Source organism: Ixodes scapularis, unplaced genomic scaffold (assembly GCF_016920785.2).
Source record: "Ixodes scapularis isolate PalLabHiFi unplaced genomic scaffold, ASM1692078v2 ptg000080l_1__unscaffolded, whole genome shotgun sequence".
In the NCBI taxonomy this organism is placed as follows: domain Eukaryota; kingdom Metazoa; phylum Arthropoda; class Arachnida; order Ixodida; family Ixodidae; genus Ixodes; species Ixodes scapularis.
In genome coordinates, this window is record NW_024609909.1 from 1850010 (window position 1) to 1872114 (window position 22105).

The 22105-nt window shown below is 44.9% G+C and overlaps 2 long non-coding RNA genes across 2 annotated transcripts; one reads left to right on the top strand and one right to left on the bottom strand.

Annotated features, from left to right (window-relative positions):
- Positions 1-604: 604 nt before the first annotated feature.
- Positions 605-4595, top strand: LOC120842772. Its single transcript, XR_005716009.2, has 2 exons — positions 605-642; positions 4482-4595. It is a non-coding gene; the product is annotated as an uncharacterized LOC120842772 (long non-coding RNA).
- LOC121833941 lies at positions 4054-11890 on the bottom strand. The gene is made up of 3 exons (XR_006076943.1): positions 11757-11890; positions 7461-7632; positions 4054-4103 (listed from the first exon to the last, which is right to left on the bottom strand). It is a non-coding gene; the product is annotated as an uncharacterized LOC121833941 (long non-coding RNA).
- Positions 11891-22105: the final 10215 nt, after the last annotated feature.

Genomic DNA, 22105 nt, shown 5'->3' on the forward strand with positions numbered 1-22105 from the left:
TGTCTCTGTCCTTCTTTACCCTGTCCGTTGACTTCTGCGGCAACCCCCGGTCACAGTCCCAGTTTCGCGGCGCTGACATTAGCGTCGCCACCATCAGCGGCGCTGTGCATAGCGTCGCCACCGGCAGCAGCGCTTAGGTGGTGGGAACTCTCATTAATACAAAAATACATTATAAAACTTTGTCCGCTAACAGTAATTTCAACAAAACGTCTTCACCGCACCATGAAAATAAAATGCAATTTATTTTATATATTTCTTTCTGTTCGTTTTTTTTCGGTCTAAAACCAAAACTCTAAACCGACCCGCTGGCCTCGCCGGTGCCCTGGAAGGCGCCGCGGCGCGTATTTCCAAAACCTGGCCATTCCAGATCTGCCGCGGAGCGGCGTGCTGCGATTGGCCAGATTACCGCCGGACAAAATATTGACGGCGACGCACATACGACGCCGGTCGCCGGCAGGAGCGTCTGCTACACTCCGCGGATACTTTGGTGCCGTGGACGCGTTGTTTCATCTGCCAGTGCATATCCATTGAGTTATTCCGCATATTACGCGCATAAAAGTCGGTAGCAGAAGTTTCGAGCATGCCGATGTCCACAGTTCGACTGCTCCAACCTCGGCGATTCTCTACCCAAGCTCGAATGAGGTAGGCCTCGCTGCTCTGTTCCGTAATTGAAACCGTGTACACGTGGAGTGCTTGCAGTGCTAATGCGCAGTGCTTTTCAACCGTAATTCAAGAAGCGAGAACGATAGCCTTGCACAGCGTGTGTGGCTGGTGTCAACGTTTTCCGTGTGACTCTTATCAAAGTAAGCCTTGTCGCCTTCCTACGCGCCCGCGTAGCGCCCGCAATGCTGTCAATCGTACTGCTCAATTAATTCGCCGTTTTTCTTGCTCTGAAACGCTATGCAGATTTTATATCCACTTCAATGCTTCACAGCTGAATGAACACTTGTTTGTCGCTGAACAAGATTGCCACGAACGGATTTACTTCCGCGGTTTTACGCCCCGCAAGTGTTTACTTTTTCTGCCGTATTTTCACGTTTTATTGCACAGACTGCTTTGATTTGTACCAGTTTTAGGCTATTTGGCGCATACCAAATTTCGTGAAATTAAAAGGACGCGAATTGGTTTCAAGCTGTTTGTTTCTTACGCCTATCATGATTTCACGTCGTGTTATTTTGATCAGCACTGGAGGTGAGCAGAGAATAAAAACCCATACAGAACTCGGTTTCAATAGATGGGGGCCTTTTCGTGGTGCCTTTTTGTTCACTGTTCCCTCCTCTGCACTTGATACATAGGTATGTCACCTGCCCTTTCAGCCTGTGGAGGTCCATGGGAATTAGAACGGAAGCATTAAAGCCATCTTCAGAATTACTTGTGCATTAAATCCTGTTACCCACGGGACATTCTTGTGTGAATCCAAAGTCCATGCTATTGAGAGCTTCTCTATGGTAGTGATAGACTCCAGCTACAATCTAGTTTTGTCATCTTTATTTCGGTCCCATCAATTTCCAGCTGCTGATGTCATCACTGTGTAATGCTGAAGTTCTAAAGGTCCCATAAATTACAGGCAGATCCAGACAATCCAGGACACTGAGCACAACGAATGCAATGCTGCTGGTTCTTACGACCAGCGACTTATACGCACACACCCCTAACATGCCCCAGGCCGAGTCCCTAATAGCCGCGTCCCACTAGAGCGACAAACGACAGCAACAGACGACAATGAGCGATATACAACACTGACAAACAGCCTCTTTGTCGGAGTCCTCTGTCCCACCTGGCAGACACGGAGCAGAACACGGGGACAAGGAAACTTCTTTCCTAGTGGGACTAGAGTTGTCAACAGCACTTCAAAATAGACAAACAGAGTATGGCGACGCGGTTTTCTTGTTTTGCTTTTTGGGCGTCAAACGCGCCGACAAACACGGTGAAAGTGGAGACGATGACTTTATTCCTTGTTTAAAGGGATACTACTACGAAATTTCCGCGCTCATTTTTTGGTCTATATGTGTTCAAAAAAGCACCGCCAAATCGAACATACCAATATCGTGTTAAAAAAGTCATGAAAAGGAATTTTAAGACGAATTAAACGATTAGCAAAGAGCACCTGGTGGATGTCGCTAACGCCTCGCTTGTAATGCCCGTCTAGCAACCTTGGCAGCTAGTGGCGGAGGTTGTCTCGCCTCCGGCCACGACGAGAAGAGGGGCAGGGGGAACTCCCCTCTTCCCGAGAATGCCTTTTGTGTGTCACAGAAGTCGCTATTGTCCCCCTACAAGATTATAGAAGATTAACCTGTCACTCAAAATTTGTACAAAAGCAGCCGCTTCGGTGGCTGGAACAAGCTGGAACAACTAGGCCATCATCTCGACGGCAGCCTCGCCGTAGCTTTGCTCGTCTTGAGACGACCTACGTCACGATTGCGTTGGATGTCACATGGTCTCCGCTGGGCCTTCTCCGAGCGCTTGCCAGAGTGGGCCGTTTATAACGAAAAATACAGCCACCAGGCTCAAAATACAAACGTGTGATTGTCATTTACGGATATTGTGGATCATATTCAACCTATTTTTGAACACGACGGAAATATTTCAAATTTCGTTGAAGTATCCCTTTATAGCTTCCGCTTGCCTTCATTTGCCGTTGGCGACTTTCCGAAAACAGTCGTGACAATCGACACCCAACTTTTTCCGAACTAGAATTCCTGAATCGTTCCTTTTTTTGGGTCGTTCGAAGCATTCCAGGTGCGCGCCACGGAATTTCACGGGAATTTCATTGTTCCCCCATAAAACGCCTCCAAGGGAAGGCGTTTTATGAGGGACAATACGGGGGTAGTTTTATTAGGGACAATCACAGAACGGATGACAAGTCTCTCGTTTTGCCGGAATGGCTTGCCGCAGAACTGATGGAACGTCGTGTCCTACTTCGTGGTGAGCGGTCTTACTTTGGTCAGTCCTCGCACATGGGTGTATCCATCCTGATGCAGGGGTGTAGACTTCGGCATCTTGAAGCACCAACTCGCGCACCAGGTTTTCGCGAGCAAAACCAGCCACAGCAAATTCCCTTTTGCAACACGACATCTAGCAAGCAAGCCGTGCCCGCGACCACTACGAGCAATCCAGGAATCGAAACTGCGGGAGCAGGAACGATCAGTGGCCGCCAAGGACTGAGTCACGGCAGGAATGGGAGGGTGGGGAAGACAGCAACAGAAGGCAGAAGTGGGTAAGAAAATTAAGTTTGTCTCCGAGAGATGTTCCTTGGTGGGACTGCTTGCTGCGCTTCAAGTTGAACAACAGACAACAACTCGTCCGTCGTTGATGGTTTGTCGGCGCTTGTAGCAGATGTTGGTCGTTGCAGTGGAACAGCATCAGCGACACAAAACTTCGTGCTGTCACCGGACGAAAATCGGCGTTTGTCGATCTAGTGGGACAACGCTATAAGAATTTTCTACTCAAAGTACACAAATCTATGCTATACATCCCTCGCGAGGCCTTTCCCAGAATTAGCAACACCTTCCCAGATAGACAATCATGGATGAACCCCTGGCCTCAATCCTGGCAGTGTTACAGCAGAGGAACGCGGGCACCGCAGATGCCTGTTCTGCTGCGGCTCACTAGCATGTCAGTCGAGGGAGACTCAAAGAACTCCAAGTTGGGACGTTAGCACAAAAGCAACATTTTCCCCCTCTGCTTGAACTTCTAGAGCGAGCCACACCGGGATTGAGACAATCAGCACAAGTACATGGTGGCTCCTATGACGCATCTTGTAACGCCTTCATCTCAATCGCCATTCTGCAGCAGTTCTTTTAGGCACAGTCTTCAGAAGGTAATCAAATGAGCGTGCACAAGCTACATCAGAGTTCCAGGTGCAGTTCGGGGTCTTGCATCCGAGAAATATTTCTCGACAGTCACCACATATGTTGATGAACACCAGTGTTGCAGGCAATCATCTGCCAAGAAGCCACACTTGATCATGCAGACGCTTGCTTCCCAGAGGTCGATTGCATAGAACTCTATGGAGCAGCCCGATCCTGCCCATCAACCAGGCCTTTGGCACGTTCCCTCTGTGTAGCATTGCAGATGCTTGAAGTAGACTGTAGACTGCCTGCCTGATGGGGAAAGGAAGACCAAGCACTCAATCCAAGCCACTCTTGAACCAATGTGCAGAAAAGGAAAAATTCAAACGTGGAGATATGAAACATGCTGTATGCACGACAGATTGTAGGTCGCTATGCTTGTTCTGGGAGCGTCCCAATCAATCCATTGAATGGGAGTGGGGCACTCGCCTTATTAAAGGGCCCCTGAGAAGACAATCTAGTTTAACAATCTAGTTGAAACACACATGTCAAAAAAAAAAAAAAAATTTATGTGAAAAAAATATTTTTTAGAGCAATATTGACGGCGCGAGACGCAATTTAGTCGGCAGTCACGTCCGATTTAGTCGGCAGTCGCATCCTTACCACTTGTTTTCTCTCTTGGCATTTCAGGAGCGTGGAGGGGAGGTCGATCGCCTTCGCCTTTACGATCGAGATGGTCATCTTGGAATGACCCGTGACGTCACGGACTTCGCAAACAATTTCAATTAAATCTCTCCCAATCAATATTGCTCGGTAAAATTTCTTTTTTAACACATGTGTCCCAACCAGACTGCTTAAAAAAAACATTTTCTTTTTCTTTTCAGGGGTCTTTTAAGTTAGCCACAAAGTTACTTCCCAACCAGCAAGTTATCCCTTAAAGTCCTGCTGCATGCTACCTAAGGAACAAAGTTTAAGATGGGAAATTTGGATCGGAATGTGCAAGAATGCCTTCCAAGGGGAAAAGCATTGACGTGCATGCTCCGCCAAAGCTACATTTCACCAAAATGTAATGAATTTATGCCTACACTACACCATAAGGGAGTTTTCGTTTGTATCTACCGAAACTAATAGTTCAGGCGTCGCAGTACTGCCAGATTGTTCCTGCAACATTGTGTGAATCGCTTAGAACTTCCGGTTATTGCTTAGAATAATGTGTGATTTGATTTGATTTACACACCGAACATGACTCAGTTCTCGGATGTTTCGTGATATCTCTCATTGTACGTGGTATGTTCGGGCAGTCTAATTATCTCCGTTGAGTGCGCTTCTCACACCACACACTGGTGCACTGCCGAGAAGCTACACCCGTGGAGTAGGCATTGCAATTCTGCTTATGTCGCTTTGCCACAGGGCAGCCATGTCTTAAAGGGGCACTAAAGTGCTTTTTGAGAGCCTCGTTTTATTGTTATAACTCAATCTACGAGCACTAACCATCCTTAAAAAGCAAAAATTACATTCATCTGCGGCCGATTTCCATACTAAAAAAATCAATCAAAATTCTCGACACTTCGCGTCAGCGCAGAATGGCAGATGGCGCTACCGAACCTTCGTGAATATGGTCAAACAACGGACGGCACGTGTCGGCTACTCGCGAGCGATGGAGTCCACCGTGGACAAGCTGCCGACCAGTCGTGCTCGTCCACGCAGGAACCCATCGCTCGCGAGTGGCTGACACGCACCGTCCGTCGTTCGACCATATTCAGCAAGGTTTGGTAGCGCCATCTGTTATTCTCTGACGATGGTAAGTGTCTGGAACTTCGATCACTTTTTTAAGATACGAATTTGCAGCAAATGAATGTAATTTCTGGTTTTTTAGGATGATTAGTGCTCGCAGATTGAGGTATGACCATAGAACGAGACTTTCAAAATACACTTTAGTGCCCCATTAAAGGGATACCGAACCGAAATTCGGATTACGCAAAATAAGGATGCATGAGCGTTGAACAAAACGCTAGGAACTCCAAGACATGACTTGTACATTAGTATCTCAAACAGATGGCCGCTCTTTTGAAAAAAAAGTGCGGCCATCTGTGACGGTCTTTGACGTTGTTGTCCTCCGGCAGAATTGCAGAATGAGGGGAAGCAGCCTCGCTTCTCTCCTTCTCGCTTCAGTTCACTAGCTTGAAGGGACGTAGCGAGAAGGAGAGGGAACGGGAATCGTGACGTGACTTGTCTCGTCGGCCGTGTTCACTCGCACACTTCTTTTCCAAAAATACAGAGATCCGTTAGAGATATCGCTGTATGAGTGTTGTTTTGGGGTTTTGCAGCGTCCCGCCTATCCGTTTACCCTTGTTTTGTGAGCTCGAAATTTCTGTTCACTATCCCTTTAAGGGTAAAAGCACTATTCCAGGGTGAAAGGTGGACAACAAAGCATGAATTAGAAAAATATATATATATGTGAAAGAAAAGGAAACTTGGTGAATGCTGATGTGATATTTACCTTGCAGTAAACTTTGCTAAATAAAAATCTGGTTAGTCTATATGATAGACTTTGACACCTTGAAAATATTACACACAATTCCTTTATGTGGTTAGCATACTTATTTAATGATGCTTGCTTATCCAAGGTGCTCATCAGTGAGTAAATAATACAATCGTCCCCAGAGTCCGACCTGTATTTCTGGGGGCGTGCTGTGTAGTACGTCATTTATATATGTCAAGACTGACCCTAAAGCAGAACTGTGAGCTACAGCTGAATATGCTGGCAGAGGGTTTGCAACATTACCGCTGCTTTCCACACTTTGGCTTGAATTTGTTAGGTGGGAATCAATCCAGTTAGTTTCTGCTGGTTCCATCTTAAATGTTTTGATTCTGGCCACAGGTCTCCAATGTGGCACTCAATAAGAGGCCAGATATGAGCCTACATATCATATAAACCTGCTCTGTGTCATTTAGTGCTAATGCAATGAGCTGTTTCCTATGCTCTGTTCACCACCAAGTTGACAGTGCGATGGGAGCAACACATTCACTGGACCTATCGACCGCCTTCCTCTCGTCACCGGACCCTGCTCCTGGCGCATGGATGTAGGCGGGGATGTCTGATCAGATGGCAAATGATGGGCGTACAACTGGTCCAGCAAGCACGTAGCTTCCAATGCACCATCAGCTTAGGGGTGAGCGGAGTATACCAGTTGTGCGACGGTACATAGGCCAGGTCAGGAAATGAGATACATTTAATTCTCTCATGAGCTACAAACAACGGAACTAAATAGCCATAAAACCTTTATCCAAGACGACACATACGTAGCACCCGAAACGAAGGTGTGGGATGGCGATAGGTGATACCATCAAATGACAAAGCAGTACAACATCATGCTTGTGTTTAATATCTGTTAAAGCGCGTGGCGGTTCTGCAATAACCCGCACATTAAATTGAGAAAACTAATTCGCAACTAGCAACATGGTTTTGTAGAAATCAAATATTGTTTGGAATTTTTGTGTGACGCTTCATGTCCCCAGTATTTAGGTTCATCAAAATTGAGTGCTGAAAAAACATTAATTCAAGGCTTTTACAGTACCTCTATCCTCATTCCATTTCATTGAATGGCAGTGACAGCACCATAGGAATTGAACAAAGAGTGAAACCTGCCACCTTGTTGACAAACCTACCTGCTGAAGGTGGCCACGAGATTCCCTTGTCACCACTTGGTCACTTGAATAAGCCAATAACTATTGTATCTAGAGGTACTGTGGCAGCAATGTTGTAGCTGTGATGCTCATCGGGCCAGGTCTCTTTCAGATGTGCATGTTCCCGTCGAAGAGTAGCCCATCGCCATGGCAGCTGGTATTGACAAGAGTATAAATACATTAGTCGAAAAATTGAACAGTCAGACAAGCTAGTCTACATGCCACACAATTCTACACATGGAGACTAAAAAAAAAAGAAAGCAATGCGACATTGTCTTTACAGGGCTTTGCATCTCAACTCTCTTCCCTAGCCCTGCGTTGACCAAGACGTTATGTGTGCATAGTTGCAAGTTCAGACAAAATGGGACAATCTACCTGCGTCGATCTCTATAGTTTGCATTGCAAAAGCAAACCATGTTTTTTTATGTCGGCAGTGACAAGGTATAACACACGCATTACAACCATAATCTGATTTTCTTTATCTTTTTTTAGAAAATAACAATTCTGTAAAGCAAACCCACGTTACAGCCTGTACCATGTCTAAGTGAGGTGACTTAAATTCTGGTTGCTCTCCTGAATATCTATAATAAAGCACTATACACCTAGCTGTGCTAGAGCATTTCTTTTTCAGAGGCTACCCAGCAGCACAAAGCAAGTAAGGGACAGAACTTCCTTCAGTTGTCTAAGACCGGAGAATGAACCTCTCGCAGGGGTGAATGTGCACGAAAAACACTATTTAGAAATGTATAACAATGAGTGCGGGCCGGATGTAGGTAATACGACAGATGTATAATTTATGGCGCCATTGAACGTATGTACAGTCAGCACGGAATGAAACCCGAACGCCGCAGCGCGTGGCCATCGTCACAGGCTGCTCCACCTGGAGGGCTCCTGAGAACTAATGAAAATGCACCGAGGTGCCAGGGTGCGTGTCCTACTAAGCTGTGCTCGACCCTCGACCACCGGCGAAACGCGGAAGTCCCAGATATGTCGCGCGAGAGTCGAGCACACCTTAGTAGGACCTGCACTTTCGCTCCAAAGCACATTTTCATTAGTTCTCAGGGGCCCTCCAGTGGAGCAGCCTGTGACGATGGTTTCATTCTGTGCTGACTGTACAATGTCTAGACATGCGAATTTGCTGTCCAGGCAAACGTGTTCCCCACTGCTTTATTCTGAGCGACGATCGCTACTCAATAACGTCACTGCAGCGTGGTGGTTTCAGACGGTGCTGTGTCATTAGCTATTTTCAGACGTTGGATACTTAGCAGCAGACGGAAAAACTACTGTCGCAACTTCTACATCCATTTAGCCCAACTACCTGACTAGATAAAATCATAACTAGGGATGTCGCAAACCTGCCGAGATTGCAGGAGTTAAGGTTTGAATTTGAAAAGGTTGCGAATTTCAAACCCTGCTGTGTTTCGAATTTGAAAAGTTTGATAATGTAAAGTTTCTGAAAGTTCAAGTTTGAAGATTTCAACTCTCTTTACAGATTGAATATGAAAAGTTTGAAAATTTCGAATTTCTTCGCTATACATGTTTGAAGAATTCAAATTTAGGTTTTTGAATCTCAAGGTACAAGATCAAATACCACAATTTAAAATAAAGTTTATAAGGGCTCATCTAGAAAAAACTTGAAAGTGCTACAAAGTTGACTAAAAACGCTGCACATTTTATTTTGTGCCATAAACACTACTTTCTTCTCGGTACCGGGTTCTTAGGATACTTCTCGTTATTTACTATGATTAATGAAACAAGCCTTGAGTTGGTTGGACGGTTCAGCGACAAGACTTGAGGCGGTCTGGTATGCATCAGGAATGGCTACCTCTTTGCAAACTGGAAGCAATGCGATTGAATACCCCTAAATGAGATGCTGGCATGAGACAATGAAATATACAAGTTGATGCGTGCAGACAAAGTCGCCAAGGCAAGACATCTTGCTTTACGAAAGTTTGTAGTTGCTCTGGGCGTTTATTTCCAGTGGAATGGCCCGTGGGGCAGAGAAAACACTGCACGCAGGTACAGCACCCGACAGAGCTCAAGGTCAAGAAGCATGCAACCAGACAAGCTCATAGGTCCCCCGGCCCCCCGAGATACACCTGATCAGGTAATGACCGGTCATGCATCAGGCTCACTACACTACCGGTTTCTTTGGCATTTCAGTGGCTCCAAGGCAAGGCACCGGCCTACAAACCCCAGGTGGCAGGTTTTAATCCCGGCCCAGGTGCCCGCAATTTGACAAAGGCTTATTGCCGAGAAGGTCATGCAATCAAGCTTTCTGTTGCACGTCAAATGATCCCCAGGTGTTCCAAATTAATCCTCAGTCGTATGCTGAGGTGTTCTGAATGCCCGTCGTCTGCTTGGCTTGTAAAACCCTCAGATTTGATTTTGCATAGCTGGTTCTTCGTGCTTTCCTTCTTAGAAAAATAAGAAAACAAGTGGAGATATTAGTCGCTTTTAAAATACAACTGGATAATGACGATAATGGATCAAGTGCCTATCCAGTGTTGCCTCTCACGAATCGGTGTCACTTTCAGTGCACGCCTTTCCCCAACCAGCCACAACACGAGGAGATTGGGCAACTTGCATTCAAACACAGCCAGGGTTATGAACAACCATGAATGAAGAAAGAATAAAACAATTAAAACAGGGACAACAAAGCCACATCTTTCAACTAGCAACAGACGAGTAAACTCTCCACAGCGAGCAGCCAACTATACCCAGGAGGGAAAGGGGGGAGAAGGGGAGATAAAAAATGCAAAGTGCAAATCAGAGAGGTGGGTTTATCTCGAATTTTAGAAATTCAACCTCAGTTTTCATCAGCAGGAAGGAAGGGTTTGACACGTTTTTACAGCAGCAGGGAGATCATAGAGTCATTCGCCATGAACACAGCAAAAAACAATGTGTCAAACCCTTCCCTCCTGCCGACAAAAACTGAGGTTGAATTTCTAAAATCCGAGATAAACCCACCTCTCTGATTTTCACTTTGCGTTTTTTATCTCCCCTTCTCCCCACTTCCCCTCCTGGGTATAGTCGGCTGCTCGCTGTGGAAAGTTTACTCGTCTGTTGCTTGTTGAAAGATGTGGTTGTGTTGTCCCTGTTTTAATTGTTTTATTTGTTCTTCATCCATGACATGAACCAACACGCTCTTCTCCTAAGCAAGCTTATGAACAACGCACCAGTAATGTGCCTTCATCGGATTTCAAACCTGCAGACAAGGGACCTAAAGTTTACTTTGGGGCAACCTACGCAGTTTTACACGGTACGACTTTCAGGTACGAGACCAGCCGCCACTACAAGCGAGTCGTTGGTAGCACCACCACATCTTTGTATTAATAATATTTAAGACCTTATACGATTAAACTTTCTTCACACTTTGTCAAATTTCTGTTCAAAAGTTCGAAATTCGTCAAAATTCTGTATGTTTCACTTTGAACAATTTTTCCCCTTGAAGTGGAAACCTCAAAGATTATTTTTCGGTTTCATTCCAATATGAAGAAAATTATCATGTTTCGGTGTGATTCCGGTTTGCACACGAATAAGTTTTTTTCTGATGTTTGGTTTTCTTTTCCATTCAATGCCCTGGTGCCCAACAGCTCATTACTCCTCAAAACCTTAATCCCCCCCTTTTTTTTTCCTTTATGAAGAGTTGTGTTATCATTCCATGTGACTGCAGAAAACAGAGTGAGGGAAGCCCTGAGCGACAGTCTCGAGATTACGAGTCACAAATATTCTTTTTAATGTTGGGACCTTCTTTGTAGTGTTTCTGTGAACTCCGGAAAAACGTAAACACCCTGGTGCTTTACGATTCGAAATACGATAACATAATCAATGGCTTAAAAGAAACAATATTTATGTCATCTTCAATGTTATCGTCTTTTGAATTGTAGAATATAAACTCTTTGTCACTGGCCCGTCAGGTGTACTAATTTCAGGGAATTAGGTGCCAAATGTAAGAAAATAAGAAGCACAACCGTGCTTGCAACGTTACATCGCGCAAAAGGTCTCCATACCAACACAAGTCTTTAGTAGAGTTGATAAATACAACGTCGTTCGTGTGCTAAGCTTCTACACTCCGCATATTACAACTTGTTCAATTTTGTCTTTCGGCACCGTCGAACAATTCTATTCGATCCGAACGTTTCATTCCCCTGTGTAGCTTCCATTATTTCCTTTTTTTAAGGCCGCTTAAGATGATGAAAACGCCCTGTGATCCATGCTTTAAGGAATATCTTCTGATACATGCACAAGAAATCTTCATGAATCGTGAATACATACCGTTGTGTTGCAGCGGGCGACTGCTCAGATTCAAATCACTTCACTCCCAAATGTATTTTCAGCTCTAATTAAATAGAAGGGCACGCTACAGTTTTATTTATAGCATGTCGACTTTTCAGAAATCTCGTGTCGAATTATAGTGGTGTACGAGCTTAAAACTAAATACAGTAACGTAGAATGCCGTTAACTTGACCACTGCAGCTTCAGCAGCCTCAACTGGTCGCAGCCATTTTGCTTGTTGTCGATTTCGTTTCTGTTCGTTCGTAGTCGTTAGGTTCGTTAACATTACGTTAACGTATTAAAGCATTAAATATATTACGATAAATGATAAATAACAATTTTAGTTAAATGTTTTGTTTTGGTTTACTTATAACGAACATAATAAACAACCAAAGTTGATGTGCGAAACTTTCTGCATCATAAAATTCAAACAATAGAATAACTGTCATGGCTGCGCCCATCGTCTGTCTGGCTACACCACGACGGAAGAAGCATTTCGTTTCTTCCACCGTGGGCTACACCAAGGAGGGCTACGTGAACCTACGTCGCCTGCGGACTGCGTCCCTTGGCAAGTCTGCTCCTATTGCTTATTAAGTGACGCTATGCTCCGATATATGTGAAACATTTTTATGTAACCTTTGGGTACGAGCATAGGTATTACCGTATTGATGTCGCTGGCCTGTAATAAGGCGGAGCCTCCGGGGCAATAACGGGGGCGCGCGTTAACCCACCCGCCGCGCTGCGCTTTACACCGCTTCGCGGCGACAGTCTGAGGCGGCTCATTACAAAAAATATGAACCCACATGTGTATGTGTATTGGCCCACACGTGAACGCCGCTTCGCGGCGCCCAACTATTCGCTAAAGTATCATTCGGTGAACCGCCCCCTCAGGAGGCTCCGCCTTATTACAGCCAGCGACATCAACACCCGAGCATCAAGTCTGATTTTAGCCATATAATGAGTACAGAAACAATCGTGGTGCGCATTTCGCATGCCGATCAAAAACAAATGCCCAAATAGCAGGCTGCCAGCCTTAATATGATTAAACTTCAGAATTTGTTGCGGAGTTTCTAACGGGCAGAAAGAGATCGGTATAGCCCCGTTTGATTTCATGTTGCTGAAGGCAGATTTCGAGGCAGTGACACATTTTAATTCTAATTTCTTTGCACAAGAGATTGGTGCGTACACGACAACGCGCAAGGCTAGGCAGAAAGGTTGCAACCCTTACGCATGTGTGACTGCTAGCCGGCCACCGTGTACGCTCGAGCCAGTACATGGATCATATTAAATTTTCCAGGATAGAAGAATACACATAATTAATCAGGTGGCATGTACGATGACACTAGTATCTCAGACCAAATTACTTGAAAACATGCTTATCCAGGTGTCAGTTTTGTTATCAGTGCCTAACCCACGTTTGCAGGTCTCGTATCTGTGTCTGCAGACTTTGTATACATGCCTTGCTGGGACTGGACATTTCATTGAACTCCGTTTTGTCGAACGCCGTTTCATCGAAGCCGTTTCATTGAACGGCGTTTCATCGAAGCTGTTTCATCGACCGCCGTTTTATCGAACGCCGTCTTATCCAACGCCATGGTGGCGGTCTCGCTTCCTGAAGCTGGTCGGAGGTGCCCATTTCAGGTTCTGGAAGTTTTTGACTTGCATCGCCACAGAACATCAACTGACGGTAGACAAGCTGGAGGCGATGCTGAGTTCCCAAAAGCCTCCTCGCCAGAAGATGGCCATAGCGGCAAGGGATGAGAAGGTCCGCCTTTTTTATGAGAACTGACGGACCATGGCTGTGGGGAACTTTTAGAGAGCAATCGCTCATCATTTGAAACGGTGAATGGCTGTCGCACGAACACATGAACCCCCGAAAGTTTTCAAATAAAATTTGATGTGACATACTTACTTTTGACTCGACTGAGTCTTAAAACTAAAAAAAGAAAACAATGTTTCATTGTAGTTTCATAAATATAGCACCTCAGCTTTAGCAACTGCAAGCTTCGGGCAGTAAAAAAGCATCAATACAAAGACATGAGAGGCTAGGAGGCTTACATGGCTAAAGTTGTTGCGCCTCTGGAAAACCTAAGTCGCCTTCTGGCCTCCATGAGTTGGAGTGCGCTCTTACCGGGAGTGCGACTTTTTATTTATTTGTTACAATACCCTCAAGGGCCATCGGGTAATACAGAAAGGGTGAACAGATAAGCACAATCTTCAAAACAAACATAAAGATCGGTACAAATATCCTCATGGGTTACTTGCCATAAAATAAATTGTAACAGCTACAAGTTTGGACATTAAAAACCCTGACGATGAAATGGGTGAATGAGACGAAAATGCACTCGATCCGTGCATAAAAGAACATCTTTCACACTTTTTATTTAAAAGACATTCAATGAAACTCCCATCAGCGATTCAATGAAACGTCCATTTTTTCGATGAAACAGCGTTTGACGAAACGGCGTTCGATGAAACAGTGTTCGATGAAATGTCCGGGAACCATGCCTTGCACGGGGCGTCATATGGCACCATACCAGCTGCCATTGCTGCACCATACCTTGTGCAGCATAGATTTCGCACCATTCAATTTGTTTCTTTCGGCAAGCCTTGCCCAGAAGACAAATTTGATGGTGTCAAATGTATGCTGCAGAAGGTACAGAAACAGGCGCATGGTATGGAGCAATGGCAGCTGATGTGAGGTCAATGCAAGCCATGTATACCTGGGCGCATGTGTGAACTCAGAGAGAGGAGGAAAGGGAAAGGCACCATTTTTGGGGGCTCTCTCGTCCACTCAGTCCCTCAGACAGGATTGGTTTGGCTTGACTACCTCCGTTATTCTCATGGCTTGGCTTCATAATTGTTATGCCTCATCACTGTGCAGCTGTAGGTTGTGCAAATAGCAGCAAAAATGGTTCAAATGAAAATTTTTATAAGGTTTCAGTAGCCTTTTGCGGGTGGTGCACGAAAGCACCCAATGTGAAGCACCCTGCCCCTTTTGCCCTGCTTTCAAGAGCTCGTGTTTCAGAAGCCTATGACGCGAATCCCCCGTGTCAGCTGGCCGGGTCCTCAATGTGCTAGCGGGACATTCTGCTTTTACCCAGAAGACAGCTGGCCGGGGTCACACTGCTCATACATCATACAAAAGACAGTCTGCACATGCAAGTCACCGCAATATGTGTGGTTCGAATGTTGCATGCTAAGTTTCTCCTTGAACCCATTGCCAGGCTGCATTCGAAGCATGGATCTCACGGTGACTTGCCCTCAAATCTGTATGCAGACTGTCTTTTGTATGATGTATAATCAGTATGACCCCAGCTCAACGTAATCAAGCTATACCCGGTACTTAAGTAAAGAATGACGGATTAAGCTTCTCGTTCTTAAGGTGTGCGCTATACTCATTCACATCTTGCCACTTTAAAACTACTATGAAAAAAAAAGAAAACAGAAAATATCAGTTACTGACAGAACCCCGTAACGGAATGCCTTGAAAACCAATCGTGAACTCTCCTGTTCGCAGGGCCAACTTCGTTGGAGGTTCGTAGATGTGCTGAATTCAGAGAAAGATTGTTTCTAACATATTGTTCCTTACTTTTTGACGGTGCAGGCGAGCTTTCGTGATATCAAGACCGCCCGGATTTCACCCGTCCAAGTTTGCTTACATGGCCCCGGTTATGGCGGTGCCTTATGCGCTCGCAACGCATACAGTACAATGAAGTTACGGAACGCAATAACCTTGAATAACTTATGTGCTCAAGGAGAGTGAAATCAGCTGTTTGTAATGGCCCCCCCCGGCCATTCCAACCGGAGCTCACAAGCTCTGCACGAGGTGGATAGTTGGGTCGGGACTGGAACTGGTCACCATTACTTTCCTTACATAACACTGTGCCTTGAAAGCCGACCCCTTTTTTGGTTGCTTGCACGACATGACACTGAAGTGACGATTAAGTGACAGAGTCAACGGTACAAACTGATGCTGCGTTGGCGGTCTGTACATTTTTCAAGGTATAAAGACGAAAGAGGTCATCTGTATCGTAGACAGTGGATTTCATTAATCCTCCAGGGCATCTAACTGAAAAGAAAACCAAACATAAGAAAAAACTCCAATTTGTGTACAAACCGGAGTCAAACCGAAACATTATAATTTTTTTATTCTGGAAAAAACTTGAACTGGAAACCGAAAAATAATCTTTGAGGTTTCCAGTTGAAGGGGAAAAATTGGGTATGTGAAACATACAGAAGTTTGACGAAGTGTGAAGAAACTTTACCCAAATCGTATAAGGTCCTAAATATTATTAACACAAAGATGTGGTGCCAGCAACGACTCGCATTGGGGTGGCGGCCGGCGTCGTACCTGAAAGTTTTTTCTCCTGCTTTCGCACAGAGCCTCTACCGTGTAAAACTGTGTAGGTTGCCCCAAACTAACCTGCAGGTTTCTTGTCTGCAGGTTGAAAATCCAACAAAGGCACTTTTCTGGGGCATTGTTCATAACCCTGGCTGTTTTCGAATGCAAATTGCCCAATCTCCTCGTGTTAGTGGCTGGTTGGGGAAAGGCGCGCACTGAAAGTGACACCGACTTGTGAGAGGCAACACTGGATCGGCACTTGATCCATTATCGTCAGCATCCGCTTGCATATTAAAGCAACTAATGTATCCGCTTGTTTTCTTACCTTTCTAAGAAGGAAAGCGCGAAGAACCAGCTATGCAAAATCAAATCTGGGTGTTTTACAAGCCAAACCGACGAGAAGCATTTGGAACACCTCAGCATACGACTGAGGATTAATTTGGACCACCTGGGGATCAGACGTGCAACAGAAAGCTTGATTACAAGACCTTCTCCGCAATAAGCCTTTGTAAAATTACGGGCCCCTGGGCCGGGATTAAAACCTGCCACCTGGGGTTTGTAGGCCGGTGCCTTGCCTTGGAGCCACTGAAATGCCAAAGAAACCGGCAGTGTAGTGAGCCTGATGCATGACCGGTCATTACCTGATCAGGTGTATCTTGGGGGGCCGGGGGACCTTATGAGCTTGTCTGGTTGCATGCTTCTTGACCTTGAGCTCTGTCGGGTGCTGTACCTGCGTGCAGTGTTTTCTCTGCCCCACGGGCCATTCCACTGGAAATAAACGCCCAGAGCAACTACAAACTTTCGTAAAGCAAGATGTCTTGCTTTGGCGACATTGTCTGCACGCATCAACTTGTATATTTCATTGTCTCATGCCAGCATCTCATTTAGGGGTATTCAATCGCATTGCTTCCAGTTTACGAAGAGGTAGCAATACCTGATGCATACCAGACCGCCTCAAGTCTTGTCGCTGAACCGTCCAACCAACTCAAGGCTTGTTTCATAAATCATAGTAAATAACGAGAAGTATCCTAAGAACCGGGTACCGAGAAGAAAGTAGTGTTTATGGCACAAAATAAAATGTGCAGCGTTTTTAGTCAACTTTGTAGCACTTTCAAGTTTTTTCCAGATGAGCCCTTAAAGACTTTATTTTAAATTGTGGTATTTGATCTTGTACCTTGAGATTCAAAAACCTAAATTTGAATTCTTCGAACATGAATAGCAAAGAAATTCGAAATTTTCAAACTTTTCATACTCAATCTGTAAAGAGAGTTGAAATCTTCAAACTTGAACTTTCAGAAACTTTACATTATCAAACTTTTCAAATTCGAAACACAGCAGGGTTTGAAATTTGCAAACATTTCAAGTTCAAACCTTAACTCCTGCAATCTCAGCAGGTTTGTGACATCCCTATACTCCGCGACAACTATTCTTGGCAATGCAGCGGAAGGTACGTCCCGCATCCCCTCTCCCATTTTGAGTGTACGCAGGCTCTCGTCCTCCCCCATTTCCGAGGAGAGGAGGAGAGCCTGCGTACACTCAAAATGGGAAAGGGGACGCGGGACGTACCTTCCACTGCATTGCCAAGAAAAGTTGTCGCGGAGTATAGTTATGATTTTATTAGTCAGCTAGTTGGGCTGAATTGATGTAGAAGTTGCGACAATAGTTTTTCCGTCTGCTGTTAAGTTTCCAACGTCTGAAAATAGCTAATGACACAGCACCGTCTGAAACCACCACGCTGCAGTGACGTTATTGAGTAGCAATCCTCGCTCAGAATAAAGCTGTGGGGAATACGTTTGTCTGGACAGCAAATTCGCATGTCTAGACATTGTAGATACGCTCAGATGTCATCATAAAGTATATATCTGTCGTATTATCTACATCTGGCCCACAACGCACTCATTGTTATACATTCCTAAATGGCGCGTTTCGAGTACATTCACCCCTGTGAGAGGTTCATCCTCCGGTCTTAGACAACTGAAGGAAGCTCTGTGCCTTATTCACTTTGTGCTCTAGCACTGCTAGGTGTATAGTGATTTATTATAAACATTCAGGAGAGAAACCAGAATTTAACTCGCCTCACTTAGACACGGTACAGGCTGTAACATGGGTTCGCTTTACAGAATTGTTTTGTTTTAAAAAAGAACCTCAGATTATGCCTGTAGTCTCCTTGTCACTGCCGACATAAAAAACATGGTTTGCTTTTGCAATGCAAACTATAGAGATCGACGTAGGTAGATTGTCCCATTTTGTCAACGCAAGGCTAGGGAAGAGAGTTGAGATGCACAGCCCTGTAAAGACAATGTTGCATTGCTTTCTTTCTTTTTAGTCTCCATGTGTAGAATTTTGCGGCATGTAGACTAGCTTGTCTGACTGTTAAATTTTTTGGCTAATGTATTTATACTCTTGTCATACCAGCTGCCATGGCGATGGGCTACTTTTCGACGGGAATATGCACATCTGAAAGGAGACCTGGCCCGACGAGCATCACAGCTACAACATTGCTGCCGCAGTACATCTAGATACAATAGTTAACGGCGTATTCAAGTGACCAAGTGGTGACAAGGGAATCTCGTGGCCACCTTCAGCAGGTAGGTTTGTCAACAAGGTGGCAGATTTCACTCTTTGTTCAATTCCTATGGTGCTGTCACTGCCATTCAATGAAATGGAATGAGAAAAGAGGTACTGTAAAAGCCTTGAATCAATGTTTTTTCAGCACTCAATTTTGATGAACCTAAATACTGGGGACATGAAGCGTCACACAAAAATTCCAAACAATATTTGATTTCTACAAAACCATATTGCTAGTTGCGAATTAGTTTTCTCAATTTAATGTGCGGGTTAGTGCAGAACCGCGATGCACTTTAACAGATATTAAACACAAGCATGATGTTGTACTGTTTTGTCATTTAATGGTATCACCTATCGCCATCCCACACCTTCGTTTCGGGTGCTACGTATGTGTCGTCATGGATAAAGGTTTTATGGCTATTTAGTTCCGTTGTTTGTAACTCATGAGGGAATTAAATGTATTTCATTTCCTGACCTGGCCTATGTACACTCGCAGAACTGGTATACTCCGCTCACCCCTAAGCTGACGGTGCATTGGAAGCTACGTGCTTGCTGGACCAGTTGTACGCCCATCATTTGCCATCTTTATCACATTCCCCCGCCTACATCCATGCGTCAGGAGCAGGGTCCGGTGACGAGTGGAAGGCGGTCGATAGGTCCAGTGAATGTGTTGCTCCCATCGCACTGTCAACTTGGTGGTGAACAGAGCATAGGAAACAGCTCATTGCATTAGCACTAAATGACACAGAGCAGGTTTATATGGTTTGTAGGCTTATATGAGGCCTCTTATTGAGTGCCACATTGGAGACCTGTGGCCAGAATCAAAACATTTAAGATGGAACCAGCAATAACTAACTGGATTGATTCCCACCTAACAAATTCAAGCCAAAGTGTGGAAAGCAACGGTAATGTTGCAAACCCTCTGCCAGCTCACAGTTCTGTTTTGGAGTCAGTCTTGACATATATAAACGACATACTACACAGCACACCCCCAGAAATACAGGTCGGGCTCTGGGGACGATTATTATTTACTCACTGATGAGCACTTTTGGATAAGCAAGCATGATTAAATTAGTATGCTAACCACATAAAGGAATTGTGTGTAATATTTTCAAGGTGTCGACGTCTATCATATAGGCCAGGGGTGGCCAAAGTGACGTGGGGTTAGAGCCGCAGACAAAACGACAAAGGTTCAAAGAGCCACAGGAAAGTAAAGAAAAGGAGACTACTTAAAAAAAAAAAAAAAAAACTATATGGAGGGAACAGTGCTTTTCAAGAAGGGCAAGTATAATTGTTGACTACAACAAATAACAGCAAGCAGCAGAATGTTACTTTAACCGCTCAGCAAAAATGAAAGCTTCGGCTGGTTTGCTAGCCAGCCGCTGCCCCCGACGTCTGTTATGCGTATACGGTTCGAAATTTTCTCTAGAACGATAAAGGAAACAGTGTCACCGGACGCATTAATGTGTTAAAGACCAGTCCAGCTGTATCTACGTTGTGTAATACAAGGCTGCCAAGTCTGTGAGCTTTTTTTTTTTGAATTCTAAAAGTCTGTTCGGCTTTGGAACACAGGGGGGGTAGGGCGGCATGCTTACCCAAAACCAGCGAGCCACACTTGGACCCGTGATGAGCCGCATGCGGCTCACGAGCCGCAGTTTGGCCACCCCTGATATCCTTCCACATATATATTTATTTTTCTAATTCATGCTTTGTTGTCCACCTTTCACACTGGAATAGTGCTTTCACCCATAGAGGTATAGTCAACAGAAATTTCGAGCTCACAAAACAAGGGTGGACGGATAGGCGGGACGCTGCAAAACCCCGAAACAACACTCATACAGCAATGCCTCTAACGGATCGAATCTCTGTATTTTTGGAAAAGAAGTGTGCGAGTGAACACTGCCGACGAGACAAGTCACGTCGCGATTCCCATTCCGTTTCCTTCTCCCTACGTCCCTTCGAGCTAGTGAACCGAAGCAAGGAGGAGAGAAGCGATGCCGCTTCCCCTCATTCTGAAATTCTGCCGGAGGACAATGACGTCAAAGATCTCCCTTGATTGTGCCCTTTTTTTTTTCCAAAAGTGCGGCCATCCGTTGGAGATACTGATGTACGAGCCATCTTTTGGAGTTCCCAGCGTCTTGTTCAACTCTCATGCGTCCTTATTTTGCGAAATCCAAATTTCGGTTCAATATCCCTTTAATGGGGCACTAAAGCGTGTTTTGAGAGTCTCGTTCTTTGGTCATACCTCAATGTACGAGCACTGATCATCCTAAAAAACCAGAAGTTACATTCGTCCGCGGCCGATTTGTATCTTAAGAAAGTGATGGTTCCAGACACTTACCATTGTCCCAGAATGACAGCTGGCGCTAGCGAACCTTGCTGAATATGGTCGAGCGACGGGCAGCGCATGTCAGCCACTTGCGAGCGATGGGTTCCCGTGTGGACGAGCACGACTGGTCGGCACCTCGTCCACGGTGGACTGAATCGCTCGCGAGTGGCTGACACGTGCCGTCCGTTGTTTGACCATATTCACCAAGGTTTGGTAGCGCCATCTGTCATTCTGCGATGACGCGAAGTGTCGAGAATTTTGATTGATTTTTTTAGTATGGAAATCGGCCGCAGATGAATGTAATTTTTGTTTTTTAAGGATGGTTAGTGCTCGTAGATTGAGTTATAACAATAAAACGAGGATCTCAAAAAGCACTTTAGTGCCCCTTTAAGACAAGGCTGCGCTGCGGCAAAGCAACATATGCAGAATTGCAATGCCTACTCCACGGGTGTAGCTTCTCGGCAGTGCACCAGTGTGTGGTGTGAGAAGCGCACTCAACGGAGATAATTAGACTGCCCGAACATACCACGTACAATGAGAGATATCACGGAACATCCGAGTACTGATTCATGTTCGGTGTGTAAATCAAATCAAACGACACGTTATTCTAAGCGATAACCGGAAGTTCTGAACGATTTGCACAATGTTACAGGAACAATCTGGCAGTACTGCGACGCCTGAACTATTAGTTTCGGTAGTTATAAACGAAAACTCCCTTATGGTGCAATGTAGGCATAAATTCATTACATTTTGGTGAAATGTAGCTTTGGCGGAGCATGCACGTCAATGCTTTTCCCCTTGGAAGGCATTCTTGCTCATTCTGATGCAAATTTCCCATCTTCAACTTTCTTCCTAAGGTAGCATGCAGCAGGACTTCAAGCGATGACTTGCTTGTTGGGAAGTAACCTTGTGGCTAACTTAAAAGACCCTGAAGAGCAAAAAAAGTTTTTTTTTTTTTTTAAACAGTCTAGTGGGACACATGTGCTAAAAAAAAGTTTACGAAAAAAAAAAAATTTTTTAGAGCAATATTGTTTGCGAGAGATTTAATTGAAATTGTGCGTGAAGTCCATGACGTCATGGGTCATTCCAAAATGACATCTTGGTCGT